At 35.3% G+C, this 14963-nt stretch overlaps 1 protein-coding gene across 15 annotated transcripts in view; it reads left to right on the top strand.

Annotated features, from left to right (window-relative positions):
- The window catches only part of LOC129922794 (probable phosphorylase b kinase regulatory subunit beta), a 35844-nt gene extending 22222 nt beyond the window's left edge, over window positions 1–13622 (top strand). For 9 of the 15 annotated variants that reach the window (XR_008774664.1, XR_008774673.1, XR_008774671.1 and 6 more), the window contains 5 exons: window positions 4756–4942; window positions 5544–5596; window positions 6283–6336; window positions 12206–12266; window positions 12794–13622. The gene's annotated coding sequence lies outside the window, so the exon portion shown is untranslated. Of the gene's footprint in view, window positions 1–4755; window positions 4943–5543; window positions 5597–6282; window positions 6337–7440; window positions 7533–8514; window positions 8652–12205; window positions 12267–12793 lie in introns of those variants that run through there. The other 6 variants (XR_008774663.1, XR_008774669.1, XR_008774662.1 and 3 more) reach the window with 6 other exon arrangements.
- The last annotated feature ends 1341 nt before the right edge of the window (window positions 13623–14963 follow it).

Genomic DNA, 14963 nt, shown 5'->3' with positions numbered 1-14963 from the left:
AAAATAAATTGATCTAAAGCACCACAATTAGATCTAGCAAACAAAGAAAAAATATGCTGGAATGTTAAGAAACACTTGACCTCTGTAACTAAGGTACAGATATAATTTATCTATATGCTTGACTGACCATGCCAATGTGTTATCTTTTTTCGCCTGCACACTAAACACTGTTGCGTATGCCCAAGAACAAAAACGCATGATGGTCAACACCATCATCTATACACACTACACTAGGACTACATGTGTAGGCTCACTAAGTCTATCTAACCAGATTGTTACTATCAGTCGAACACAGAGTCTATTTATGTTGTTTTTTTGGTACGGAGGGTGTGAATGAGTTTTTTTTCTTCTATAGTTGATTTTCGTGATTTTCTTAGATCTATATAACAGTAGATCTAAACATAGATACCAATAATAGGCCTACAGACTACAATTAAATCTATGCTTCGCAACATTTAAGGCTCAGGCTATGAGTAGGTATAATAGATGTTCCTGCTGTTAATAAAATATCGTTTGCCGCAAATGGATTAATAAATATATGAACTACTACGCTTCAGATTCCAACTATTAACTAACAGCTATCAGTATTAATCCCTTGAAGCCAGAACCAGAAGCAGTCTTTGGACTTAAAATTACAAGTCTGATGACCAGTTGTTGGTCAGAAATTCTTGAACACATAGCCTACATCCAACCACCATACAAGCCAGATGAGAGATTTACATTAGTAACTAGTTAAATATATACTAACATATTTACATATTTTACATTGACCCTCCAACACACAGCCTTTATGGTTGGTGGCCTCGTACATGCTACACAGATTAATTTTCCTTTATAAATACTGTTAAGCTTGAATAAATCAATCAGTAACAGAGTTTAAAACAATAAGGTATATAAAAGGAAAAAAAATAATACCAACAAATATAGGTATGTTATTTAACAGTTTCGTAAAATGCTCAGCAATACAAGCTATTTACAAGACACTTAGGTATTCGGCTCCGGCCCCGGCCGAATATCAAATTTTACTATCCGGTCATATCCGGCTCCGGCCGGATATCAAAAAGTACTATCCGGTGCACCCCTACTTCAAGTACTGTTATTTTAGAAGAGTCGGTAATGTCTGTAGAGATAAAAGTTAGGTCAGGTCTGCTAGTTGGTTTGTGTGCTCTGTGGAGGAAAGTTGGAGGTGTAGTTTTGTTTTGCAGAAGTTGTAGGTTAGAGGCATTTGTTACATCCTCTATTTCTTTGCCACGCTTGTTGTAGTGTGGGTAGCCTAGGGAAGGTGTGTGTGCATTGAAGTCGCCAGCTATTATTGTCCTTGTGTAGTGTGGTAGTTGTATGTCTATTTCTGCTGTTGATGATGGTGGGCAATAGTAGTTTTTGATGGTGTACTTTGTTCCTCCTCTCCAAAGAAGTATTTCCTGCGTGTCGATGTCTGTATTGTTCTGTATTTGTTTTACTGTGGCTTGTGTGTCGTTTCTTATGAGGGTCATAATTCCCTGGCATTTGGTGCAAAGGCATCTGTACTGTGTGTAGCCTGTGATGTTTATTTTTTTCTTGGGCAGTAGTGTTTCTTGCAATAGCGCTATGTGTATATCATGCTTCTTGAGTATGTGTTGGAGTTCTGTTGTCTTGTTTAGATGTTGAGTTGCAAAAGGTTTAGGTGTTTGCTGCTAGTCTGTTTTTTATTTCCAGTAGCTGACTTATCACAGGCAGTCCTGGAAGAAACTGCCATGCGCAAACCTTTTACGAGGCGACGTCTGAGCTCGTATGGATTTCGTTAAATTCCTTGGCATTTAGTGTAGGCTGGGTGTTTCCTCAGGCTTTTTTAAAATATATAAATATATAGACCCCGCATTTTAAGGGAGTTTTCGGTCTTGGCAATTTTCTCCAATACTGACATAAAAGGAAACATCTAGGTCTGAAGACTGTAACCGGAATATCCATGGGACAAGGTGGGGTTGGCCAATGGTCCATTCTCCGCCATCCATAGAGCTCTCCAAATGGAACTTTTCTGCAGTAGAAAGCTTAAAGTGGACTGTGCCCTGGGTATGCTCTGTGGAATCGTCACATCCTGGATCCAGGCCCCTTCACGATATCACATTCACCAGATTTAGAAAAAAACACTTCATGATGGGTTTATGTCTAGTATTAGAATGTAGTGAGACAAGGACCTCCGTCTGGTGTAGTGCAATCCAGACCTCTGTCAAAAAGCACCTAGAGGGGGGGAAGGTCACTATTATTCACTTAGTGAAATGCAAGTGGAAAGGCAGTGGGGTTATTTATTTCTCTTGGTCATTTCCAAGCCCCGATACCCACACGGGGGAGTATCGCCACAGAGTGGAGGTTTGGAGAGTTTTCCTTCTCCTAGATGGGTTGCGTTATTTAGGCTGACGTGCCCCATCAACACGAAGCTAAACTGGTTTTGAGGCGCCAGTGTTCCGCCTTTCATCCCTTCTCCTGTCAGTTTGTAAGAACAGGTTCCGCCGGATTTTTGAGAAATCACGTGAAGGCCAGGAGCTGGATTTGACTGTCAGAGGCATTTAGAGATGCAAGCCATGGGAGCATTTCTTGGAAAGTGGGTGCTTATCCCCACTTTCACCACCGGCATTGACAGTCCTTTGGAACACTACAGCAGTATTTATAGATTTGCAGCAAGCCTATGATAGAGTGTGGAGAAAAGGTCTATTTTTGAAGATGAAAAAAATGGGCATCCATGGAAAAATGTACAGCTGGATCAGGGCATTCTTAAAAAACAGAACCATCCAAACCCAATTTGAAGGTGCCATCTCTAGTAAAAAAAGTTTGGAAGAAGGACTACCACAAGGTTCAGCCCTTAGCTGCACTCTCTTTCTAATCTTCATGAATGACCTCCCGGACCTCATTTCGGTCAATAAGGCACTTTATGCAGACAACCTTTTAATTTGGACTACAGAGAAATATCCAGTGCTGACTAGATCCAAACTAAATAGAGCCCTCACAACTATCTCCACATATTCAAAATTATGGAAAATGGAAATAAACAAAGAAAAGTCAGTTTATTCAATCTTTAGCCACAGCAACAAAACAGCAAAAAGAAACTACATCCTAAAAATAGACTCTCAGCCAATAAATAAAGAAGAAAATCCAACATATCTTGGTGTAAAACTAGACCAAAGACTGTCTCTAAAACACTTTATGGCAGATTTAAAAGAAAAGGCATCACAAAGATTAAACATAATAAAACACTTAGCAGGAACATCCTGGGGAGCTGAAAAGAAAACCTTAAGACAGTTATACACTGGATATGTCAGATCTGTAATGGATAACTGTCTCTCCATACAAGTAGCTGCCAACAAAACCTATCAATCATCATTAGATACAATCCAAAACCAAGCCTTGCAGTTAATTAGTGGAGATATGAGAACTACTCCCACAGCAGCCTGTGAAATAGACTCCAATATTGAACCTCTTAAGTTAAGGTACATCAGAGCAGCATTAGAAGCTATTGAGAGATACAGAAGGTTGGAGGACGATCATCCAAATAAATTACTAACACAGAGAAATAGGAAAAACAACCAAAAAAAGCAAAGGACTCTGATCCAACTTACTGACGAACTAGCCCTAAAACACCACCTACCCAATAACAGAGAAAAAATTACCAGGTTTTCAAACATTACACCCGGACTAAACTACAAACAACCAACCATCAAAACACATTTACTAAATAACACCTTAACACAAAAGAATCAAATCCACTGGAGCTCAAAGTAGGCACGCTTGAAACAATCGAAAGCTATCAAAAAACAGCTATCCATATTTATACAGACGGATCGGCTTTCAAAGCTACCATCAATGCTGGTCTTGGTGCCTTCCTGGTCTTTCCTAAAAATAAACACTTTGAGATAAGCGCACCCTGTGGCGATTACTGCTCAAACTTCCAAGCCAAAATTGAGGCAATTACCATAGCACTTCAGACAGTGGAAAACAAATTATATGAAGGAATGCAACCACCATCAGATATTGTTGTCTTTACAGACTCCCAATCTACTCTGCAAGCACTTAACAACAGCACCTTAAACAGCCCAAGAGAGTTGACAACACTCATTGTGATAATCCACCAGATGATATCAAAATTAAATATCAATATTACACTACAGTGGATCCCTGGACACATTGGCATCATGGGCATCAGGAAACACAGGCAGAGCCATGTACAGGGAAATGACTACGCCTAACAAACTGGACAGTATTAACTTCCTCCCCCGCAAAGAACAATCTACAATCTTCCAACTAAGAACAGGACACGCACCACTATTAAATTACCACCTGAACAAAATAAACTCCACACAACTACCCCTTTGCAGACATTGCGCCCACCCCTTTGAAACTGTAAACCATATCCTCTTTGAATGCCCCTCCCTAATCCACCTTAGGCAGACCCTACTTCCACTACAGCCCAACATAACCAACACCCTGTACGGCAGTGCTGAACAACTGAAAAAAACAGCACACTTTTTTTCCTTGGCACAGTCTGCAAAAGAGCTCACAGCTCAGCAGCAATAAAGCTGGCTAGAAGAAGAAGAAGAATGGCATAATGTGAGATCTAGTCAGTTTCATCAGGAAACCAAGCACTTCACTACTCTGCTGCCATGTATATTCCTCAAAACCTAATCTTGTGAACTTTAAATGTGTAAGAATCCTGGATCTTGATATTTGCATACTCTTGTATCCTTGAACTTTTCTAAATGACTTTTTTTTTTTTTTGTATCGCAGAACACTGATGCCTCTCCGTAAGTTGGCCTGCATTAGCCGTAAATGAAGATAATGTTAGAATGAAAACAATTGAGAAGGTCATTCGCAAGTTAAAGGCAACTTTGGTATCAAACATTTTCCTAGAGATAGGTACAAAACAGCTGTAGAGGACAAAAATAGAAAGTATTACCGCCCTGCTGAAATTAAGGTATGAGTTTAAAAAAAAATAGTTCTTACTTTACATTTACACGCTTTGTTTTAAGTTTGTACATTTTTGTTTCAAGTTTCTCAGTACTGTTTTTTTAATTCTTCAAATAAAACACAAATGTATCAAAACTACTGTTACAATTATTATTCTCCCATTTTTTTTTATATATAATTCCAAGAATTAAAATGGAAAGTAAATTATTTTAAAAGAAAAGATGATTGATTTGTCTGTGTAGTCTCACTTCCCTTTATCTCACTCAGATCAAATGTATTTTCAAAACAGTGGGGTTTCAAAATACTTTGTGTCTTATATGTTGGAATTACAAAGTTGTCTTAGAATATTGAACATTTAGACAAGTAATTCTTTTAGTACTACTATTAGAGTCTACAGATATTGGGTTAAAACCAAATTGTTAATTTTTTTCTATCAACAGTTTTTATTATGGGACAAATTTTTTTTTTTGTAATAAAAAAAAAATGAGTGTTTTATCAAATTATCAAAAAGTGTTTGATTAAATAACATTTGTATGGGTCAATGAGATTATATTGTTCTATTAGCTGCTCCAATAACTTAATAATTGTGAAACATCTCTCTTCTACAGTTTTGATGGGATTGAATTTGAGGGACCTAAGGTGTCATTTTAATTGATTTACAGTAAGTTTTTTTTTTCTTTTAATTAAGTTTTAAAAAAAAAAGGTTGCTTCTCATTTGCCTTAATTGTTAGCACACTCATGACAAAATAATTAATCAATATGTCATTTACTACACCATGAAGTAATAGTACCTCTCCCACAATTTAAATTAATCTACCCAAAGAACCCAACTATGTTTGAAAAAAAAAAAGATTATATTTATGAAAAGTACTAAAAAAAACAACATTTTTGTTTTAATTGGTTTTAAAAATTGTTATTTGTTCTGGTACAGGTGCATTTCAACTAAGCACAAAGCCTCCCTATCTTATCTTATATAATACAGACGTTACTTCAAAAAAGAACATGATTACGTCCTACGCGTCATGCATTTAGTCATGCAAATTAACCAATGACTTATATTCTGCCAAGTCACTGGTTTTCCTGGCTAGCTCAGGAAAGGGCTAGCTCCCTATTTCAGATAAATAAGTTTCTTTTATAATGTGCTTCAACAGAGCCCTGATGTTCACCTGTCCAATTCATGATGGGTTTTGAAAAAGGAAAAAAAATATTCTTAGAATAATTGAAAATGATAGAGCCTAGCCTACTGAATGAAACCTGTCCCACGTCTCTAGTGTCATTTCAACCCATACTTATACAAAGTCAATTGCTACATTTAAGATTATCTTAAAATATTTGTTTGATTTTCAGTTTATAAGCACAGTAAGACTTTCTGATCTTTTGGCATCATTTTACATAGCTCAGGTAAGGCTCATTTTTCTTGTTTGTTTTACTTTACTACCTTAATGTAAAAGTATTTGATCAGTAGTTGTTTTTTTTAAAGGCTAAAAAATCTTTTAAAACCTTCCTTGGCTTTTTTGAAGGATCATCTGAATCATCTTCTTCTTCCTCGTTCTTATTTTTATGCTGGAGCATTCAGATGACTTAACCAATATTTTTATATCAACTGAGCAGTGGTTTTAATCAGGGATCTCTCCATATAGTTTTCTTTCTATTGGGGTGTTTTGAGGTCAGTGTCTTGTACAGGCCTCATGGTAAAGAGAACAGTTTTGAAGGACATTCTCTGGTGACACTCCACTTAGGCAGATTTCACTGGTTCCAATTTTGAGCTTCCGGTACATATGTTGTCTCATTCTGTTGTGTCCAGTCCTGAGTCGAAAGATTAGGCATTGATCTTGTCAGGATAGCTTATAATAGGCATCATCTTTCTTGTCTGAATCATCTAAAATAAAACATCTATTAACAGCTCACATCATATTTAATGTATAGTTCGTTCATTATAATTCACAGGACACATCTGTCCTCTAGGTGGCACATTCCATTTTTTTGTGCCTTTCTGATGAGCTTGGAATGTTTGGCTGCATACTGGGTAAATGTAAGACTGTGTGGATTTCTATTTTTCTTCTTTCAAGGCTGATTTTTTTTTTATCCTTTGCAGTTTGTGCTCCTATTCTCATAGTGTGGTGTCCAATTGCTCTATCATTTAGAGCTAAGCTTCATGGCATGCCTTCTATACACTGTCCATGATTCAAAGCATAAAGAATTGTTGAGAGGAAAACAGTCAGACTGACCTCTAGTTAAGTTTGTATGGTGATGGCTTCTCTGTGCCAGACACTTTTGGTCATTCTGTCTTAGCTATTTGGGAGTCTATGTCTAGGTATCATTATGTGTCAGAACCAAGTTTAAGCTTGACATTTTAAGTTCCTAAGTTAATTGATCAGCAAACCTTTCTTCTCTACTATATCATGTAATGTATGCTAAAAATGGTTGTTGTTGTTTTTTTTCAATATGTAAACAAATATTTAGTGAGGATAAGACAGTTCAAATGGTTTTTTTTTTGTTTTGAAGAAGACAGAAACTGCCACACAGTCTGCTCTGAACTCCCAAGAGTACTCCAAATTACCATGTAAAAGTTTGTGATAGGATCTAGTAACTGTTGATTATTATGAACGAATAATAAAAGACTGGATATAACGTATAAGACATGAAATCAGCTGTTTAATCTAACGCCATATTGGTTGACAACAACAGTTACAAGGGATGTTACTCCCAAACACTGATTGGTGCAACCTATATAAAACACACATCAACATCCTTCCCTTTCTATAGCTAACAAAATACATATCAGAAATATTTGCAATTAAAATAACAAACATTAATAACTCATCTTATTTTATAAATATTATAACAACTAAAAAAAATAAAAATAAATTTCAATTGAGAGTGTGACACATATAGAATAAATATTTCAACATGCATATTAATATTGTCATAAAAATTCTTAGTACATATCATAATCCCTATGCCACACATGTCTATTTGTTTCTCGAGTGCTAGTTCTTGTTGGCATATTTCTATCACAATTATTGTCTGGTACATGAGAAACTACTTCAGACTGTGATGCATGTTGAGAACAGTTATCAGAGAAATCTGGCCTTTCATCATCATCATCATCATCCAAGACATTCCCATCATAGACATCTGTGTCAGTGTCTTTCAAAATAGTTTTACTTGGCCTAATATGAAATCTGTTGCGTATGTAGAGTCCTCCATTATCTCCCTTGATCTTATAAGATCTTGGAGATGGATGTTCCCTGATCATTCCAGGATACCATCCAGTTTGACCTGGGTTTTGGTAATAAATAGTTTGCCCTAGATGGAGTTTTGGTAAATCCAGAGCTTGCTTATCATATTGTCTTTTTACTTGTCGTTTATAATTCTCTTTCTTCTCAGCTACAACATGTTCACTTAAACACTTTGACGTGCTGGTAATCAATGTCCGAGGACTTCTTTTGAGGCACATTTCAGCTGGGCTAAATCCAGTACATTTCCGAGGTGTATTTCTGAGTTCCAGTAAAGTTTCATATGGATCATCACCATTATGTTTAGTTTTCAGTATTAAATTCTTCATTATCTTTACAGCAGCTTCCGCCTTCCCATTTGTTCTCGGATAACCAGGATCTGATCTGATGTGATTGATGTTCCATCGCCTTGTGAATCTCAAAAACTCATTTGAACTAAATTGTGGACTGCCATCTGTTACTAACAATTTTGGAGCACCAAGGCGAGCAAATTGTCCTTTTAATTTTCTAATCACATCTTGTGATGTTGTTGTTGAAAGATAATCATACTCAATAAAATTAGAGTAATAATCAACAGTAATTAGATACTGTCTTCCATCCACTTCCATCAGGTCAGCTCCAACTTTTTCCCATGGAACATTTCCTTCATCATGTATAAGTGTTTCTCTCTGGTTCATAGGTTTTCTTTCTTGACAAGCAGTGCATGTCTCTGCCATCTGCTTTATTTCATCAGCCATGCCTGGCCAGAATATCGTCTGTCGGGCCCTCCTCATCATTCCATCATATGCAATGTGTGCTGTGTGCAGGTTTTTCTTCATTTCTTGGCGCATACTGAAAGGTATGACTACCCTTTCTCCTTTCAAAATTACTCCATTACTAAGTCCCAAAGTATCATCAAAATCAAAATATGGTCTTATCATGTTGTCTAAATCTTGTTTTCTTTGAGGCCATCCATTCATAATTTGCTTTGATAATTTATTTAATGTGTCATCTAAGTCTGTTTCTTGTTTTATTCTTTCTAATAATGGATCCGGTATGTCCACAACTTGTCCACATACGTTAAACACTTCATCTTGCATCTCCTCTTGATTGCACAGTCGTGATAATGTGTCAGCAATGTGTAAACTGTTTCCTTCTACCCACTGAAATGAGAAATCATAACGATTGCTCCTTAACATCAAGTTTTGTAATCTTCTTGGAGCCTGGTTTAGAGGCTTCCTTAAGATGTTTGCAAGTGGCTTATGATCATTTATTATTATGACATGTCTTCCAAATGTATATTGATTAAATCTTTCTAGCCCAAAAACCACGGCAAGTAGTTCTTTTTCAATGAGCCCACCGTTTTTCAGTTGGTGTCAATGCTCTAGAGGCAAATTCTATTGGTTGTCCTTCTTGCATTAGTACAGCTCCAAGTCCATGTTGACTACTGTCCACTTGTATTTCCAGTTTCTTGTCAGGGTTGTAGAATATAAAGACTGGAGTATTGGTAATCATTGTTTTTATCTTGTTGAATGCCTCTTCACATTTTTCAGTCCATCTAAAATTGCAATCTTTCTTTGTTAGTTCTCTTAATGGTTGAGACACTTCAGCTAGATTGTTCAAAAATTTTGACAAATACTGCACCATTCCACATAATTTTCTTGCTTCCTGGCTATTTTCTGGTTTCTTCATTTCCAGAATAGCTTTGATCTTCTTTGTGTCAGGCTTTATGCCTTGTGCACTAATGCAGTGTCCCATGAAACTTATCTGGTCTTGTTTCTTTACTGTTTTCGTTTCATTTGATTTAATGCGTTTCTCTTTGCATCTCTCTCTTAATCTCTTCAGTTTGTCAGTGTGATTTTTTTCTGCTTCTTCTTTGGACTGACCACATCCCACAATCACGATATCATCAGCCACATTAATGCATCCTTCAAATCCTAACAATGCTTCTGTTAACTTCTTCTGGAATATTTCTCCACTTACACTTAGTCCAAAAGGAAGTCTTGACCATCTGTACCGCCCATATGGTGTGATCATGGTTGTTAGTAGACTAGACTTTTCATCTAGACGTACATGCCAGTAAGCCTCCTTTACGTCCAATTTAGAAAATATTTTAGCATTTAGGAACTGTGGCATTACAGCTTCCAAAGTTGGTGACTTAAAATGTTCTCTTTTTAAAGCAGTGTTTAGATGTCTTGGGTCAATGCAGATCCTTAAATCCCCATTTGGCTTTTGAACCACAGCCATCTGGCTGACCCAATCTGTTGGCTCATTTACAGGAATTAATATTTTCCTTTTTACTAATGTCTCTATTTCTGCTTCCACTTTCTTTTGAAATGCAAATGGTATATTACGACAAGGTGATGCCACCAGAGCTGTTCTCATTGATAGTTAATGATGTTTCACCTAAATCTCCCAGATGACAATCCATTGTGTTTACTTGTGATATGAATCTATCTTCATTTAATGTGATCAGACTTAAACTTTGGCATGTTTTACGGCCTAATAAGCATTGATATTGGTTCTATACAACTGTGAATGTTACCAAATAATTCTTTTTATTTTTAGGATTTGTTATTATTAAGTTAGCAGTGCCCTTGGTTTTTAATTTGGAATTATTCCACATTGTTAATGTTTGAACACTCTTCTTAATTTGTGTCTTTTTAACGTATTTCTTATATATAATGTTAACATCTGCTCCTGTGTCCAGTTGAAATCTTATTTGTTGACTATTTATCATGAATAGTGCTGTCATTCTGTCCCTATTTATGTTTAACACATTAATTGAGTTTAATTGTTCCTCTTGGTCAAATTCATCCATTGCATTATGCATATGTATTTTATTCTTAATCTTACTCTTAACTGCAAAATTATTTTTGCCTTTGCATTTATTGCAATTTTTTCCCCAAGCTGGGCATGCTGTTCTGTTCACTGCATGTCTGCCTCCACAAAACCAGCAATCTATTAGGTTGTTTCTGTTGTCATTTTTCTTCTGTTCTATCTTATCTATCTTCACAACAGTTTCCTTATTTATCTCTGCCAATCCTTTTGCAGTTTGCTCATATGTTTGGCATATCTCTAAGCACTTCTTCAAGGTAAGATCATCGTGATTCAGTAATCTCTCCTGCAATCTTTTCTCCACGGCGAATATAATCTTGTCACTAATCATTCTATCCTTTTCTTTAAAATTACATTTTTCAGCCTGAGCTCTAAGCTGCGTAATGAACACATCACAAGATGACACCTTTTCTATGTTCCAAAATCTGAAACTTTCCAGAACTTCATTTTTTCTGGGGTTGTAATAGTCGTGTCATTTCTTTAGTAATATTTGCGGGTCATTTACGTCTTCATTCTCATCATGCTGCAACTGCTCACAAATCTCTTGGGCCTGAGGTCCAGCACAATGTAATATTATTGCTTTTTGTCTGATTTTAGGTTTTTCTTCAGTTTCTATTGCTAACAGTAACAGTTCCACGTGTCTTCTCCATTATCGAAAGTTTTCACTGACATTACCTTCAGTCACTTTTAACTCTGTTGGTGGTTTAAGTAGACCTTCTGCCATCTTCCACGAAAACTTCACTATAGTATATTTACTGTAACTGAATAACCCCAAGCCTCTCTATATATATTTAATAATATTCTAGACTGAGACTCTGGAATCTACTAGATTCTAGATCTACACTTTAGATCTTTTTTTTTTTTTTTAAATTTAACTAGATTTATATCACTGATATAAATCTAAATATAGTTCTTGTTACCGCTGCCACCATGTTGATTATTATGAACGAATAATAACAAGACTCTGGATATAACTTATAAGACATGAAATCAGCTGTTTATGAAATCAGCTGTTTAATCTAACGCCATATTGGTTGACAACAACAGTTACAAAGGATGTTACTCCCAAACACCGATTGGTGCAACCTATATAAAACACACATCAACAGTAACTATAATATATTTGTAAAGTTAACAATAGCTCTAATATAAGTGTTTGTATAAAATTATGCAATGACATTTTAACATGAGTTGTAATTTGTTTTTTTTTTAAGGCCCCTTCATATGTTGACCTAACAAAGTCAAAGTTGCCAAGGAGAGTTGAGTAAATAGAAGGTTTGTGAATAAACATTTATATAAGTTGTTTATAGACATATTTTACTATCTTGCCCTGGATGTGGCAAAATATGTAGGACACAGCTGGGGCTGTGTAGCCACGGGAAATACTGCATTCCTCGCTAATCTTCGGACTCTTAAGACAAGCCTTATTATTACTGGCTTACAAAAATGGAAGAGCTGCTATTAGTTTTGTGTGGTAGTATGACCATCTGACTGTCATGTTTAGATCTCAAAAACTAGAAAAACTGATTTTATGGTATTTTGCAACTTGCTAAGTTTATATTCAACAACTAATAATTGCCTTGTCATAAGGAGTCCTTTTTTTAATCTTAAGTATCTAATCAGTTTTCTGTAAAAACTTTTCTTTTTTTTCTGTTATCTTTGAAAGATTCTAATTTGTTGAATCTGGGAAGAAATGGGCATATTGAATGGTTATCATTATGATAGTGTCAAGATGTATTTAATAATTATATACAATTCAAATAGCTAGTAACTAATTACATATTTGTATCATTATTTTTCAGCGCAAAAGTTTCATTTATTAACTTTTAAAGCAATAACACAGTTGAATGTTCAAGTATCCACCAGACAGATGAATGTTCAAGTATCCACCAGACAGATGAATGTTCAAGTATCCACCAGATAGATGAATGTTCAAGTATCCACCAGACAGTTGAATGTTCAAGTATCCACTAGACAGATGAATGTTCAAGTATCCACCAGACAGTTGAATGTGCAAGTATCCACTAGACAGATGAATGTTCAAGTATCCACCATTTCATTAATTATCATATTTCTCTTTTAGGAAAATGTTTCTGTTTTCACTTTATTTTATTTTGTACCAGTCTATTATTTTGTACCATTAAAAATTTATATTTTATGTTAGTAAAAAAGATGTTTGAAATTTTGTAGCAAAATTTTTTAAAAAAATCTCCTCTATATATATTAAAATAGTAATTTACTCAACCTTGGAATCCTATCACTGAACTGGGAAAGCTAGCTTTGATTGTTTTTGTTGTTGTAAATATCCATATGGATAGTGTGTATATTATGCAAAGGTTGATTATTAGCTGTTAAGGTTGGAATTTTCCTTTTTTTAATTTTTACATGATTTCAATGTTAAATACCACTGTAGTTGTCTTTCTGATAATGATGCTATGATGTGGTCTTGGTATATTTTTTCTGTGATTAGATGTTGTAACATATAGATATTGACAATGTAAAAAGTTTATATACAACCAAGTTCATACATTAATCTATTTCACAATCATACAAACTATAAACTGCGTAAAGCTTTTTGTTATTATTAAAAATATAAACTGTAAAGTATTGGATACTAAAATGCATTTTAATTGATTCTTCCCGAGCTATACTTTATTGCTTCTTCATTTTGTGTGTGCACAATCTATTGAATTAATAATGTAATTTTTTGTGAGATGATTTGTGTTGGTCACATGTATATGTCATTAGTTTCTATCATGATTTTTTTAAAAGTATTTGTGTAAAACCAGAGAGGTTTCATTAAATTTGTACTTTATTAATTTTTTATTTTACATTTTTGTTTAGTTTTAATTTTACTTACAAGCTGAATTTGTATACATAGCTATGATTTGATGGAATTCTTCTTTTTATAAAATTTTACATGGTCTAAGGTTTTTTGAGTTCATTGAAGCTTTTTTTCAAAACTCTGAAGAGTTGAACTGAAGGCTTGTAAAACTATAGGCCAGCAAAAAATAAAAGCTTCCTCTCACCAGCCTGACTGAAATGATTGTTCTGTCTGGAAGAGATCCTAATTGATGTCTGTATCACACTACTATTTCCAATGCTTCAGAAGCTCCAGACACAGGGGCTAGAGATTGGCAGACCGCTAAGCACACCAAGAACTCCTGCCATCTTCCTTCTCTTTACCACACTCAACAATCCCCATTCCATTTGTGAAACAGAATGTTGGGATTGTTGACATGGTCAGAAGGGCTCTCTTCCCAACCAAGACTTGAGCAATGCTCTTCCATTCCTAATGAAGTCTTGTTTTCTTACTTCCTTGAAGCCTAATTGTTTTGACCGGGGGGGGGGGGGGGGGGGGCACTATGTTGTAGACTGGGATGTTTGCTTTCTGACAGCATTGTAGAATAATTATATTGTAATAAAATATTTTTCAAATAAAATTAAATGAAACAAAACCTACATCTTGGCTATTAAAATCCAGGTTAATACTAATATTTGTTATATAATGTATGTGTCACTGTCATGAGATGTATACATTGGATGCTTACATAAACATTGGTTTTGTGAAACATCAGTCAATTGTATTTATGACCCTACTCTAAATGGCCTAGAATGTTGAACATAAGAGTACCAGTTCAATGTTAGAGAAAATAATAGTAAACAGGGGAGACAATAAAAGAGTTTTAATATGTTCCATCTTCTTGTTTAGTCCACTTTTGTGAATTATAATTTAAGTTTAATTGTGTTTAATCATATTAGCCACCCAGCTCTATTGTAAAAATCGTATTATACAATGCAACTTTTATCTACAGATAATGACCCTGTAAGAAGGTAAAGTACCACAATGACCAACCAGCGTTACTTTCCCCAACTACTGTCTGGTGCCCAATAGATTTGGTTGGACTCTCAGGCATCATTCTATGGCCTCCTATGGATCATCTCGGTGAGATGAATGTCTGGGCATTAGCT

The sequence above is a fragment of the Biomphalaria glabrata genome, chromosome 14, assembly GCF_947242115.1.
Source record: "Biomphalaria glabrata chromosome 14, xgBioGlab47.1, whole genome shotgun sequence".
Lineage (NCBI taxonomy): Eukaryota > Metazoa > Mollusca > Gastropoda > Planorbidae > Biomphalaria > Biomphalaria glabrata.
The sequence above is the reverse complement of the archived record's forward strand: the minus strand, read 5'-3'. Positions and strand labels throughout refer to the sequence as shown.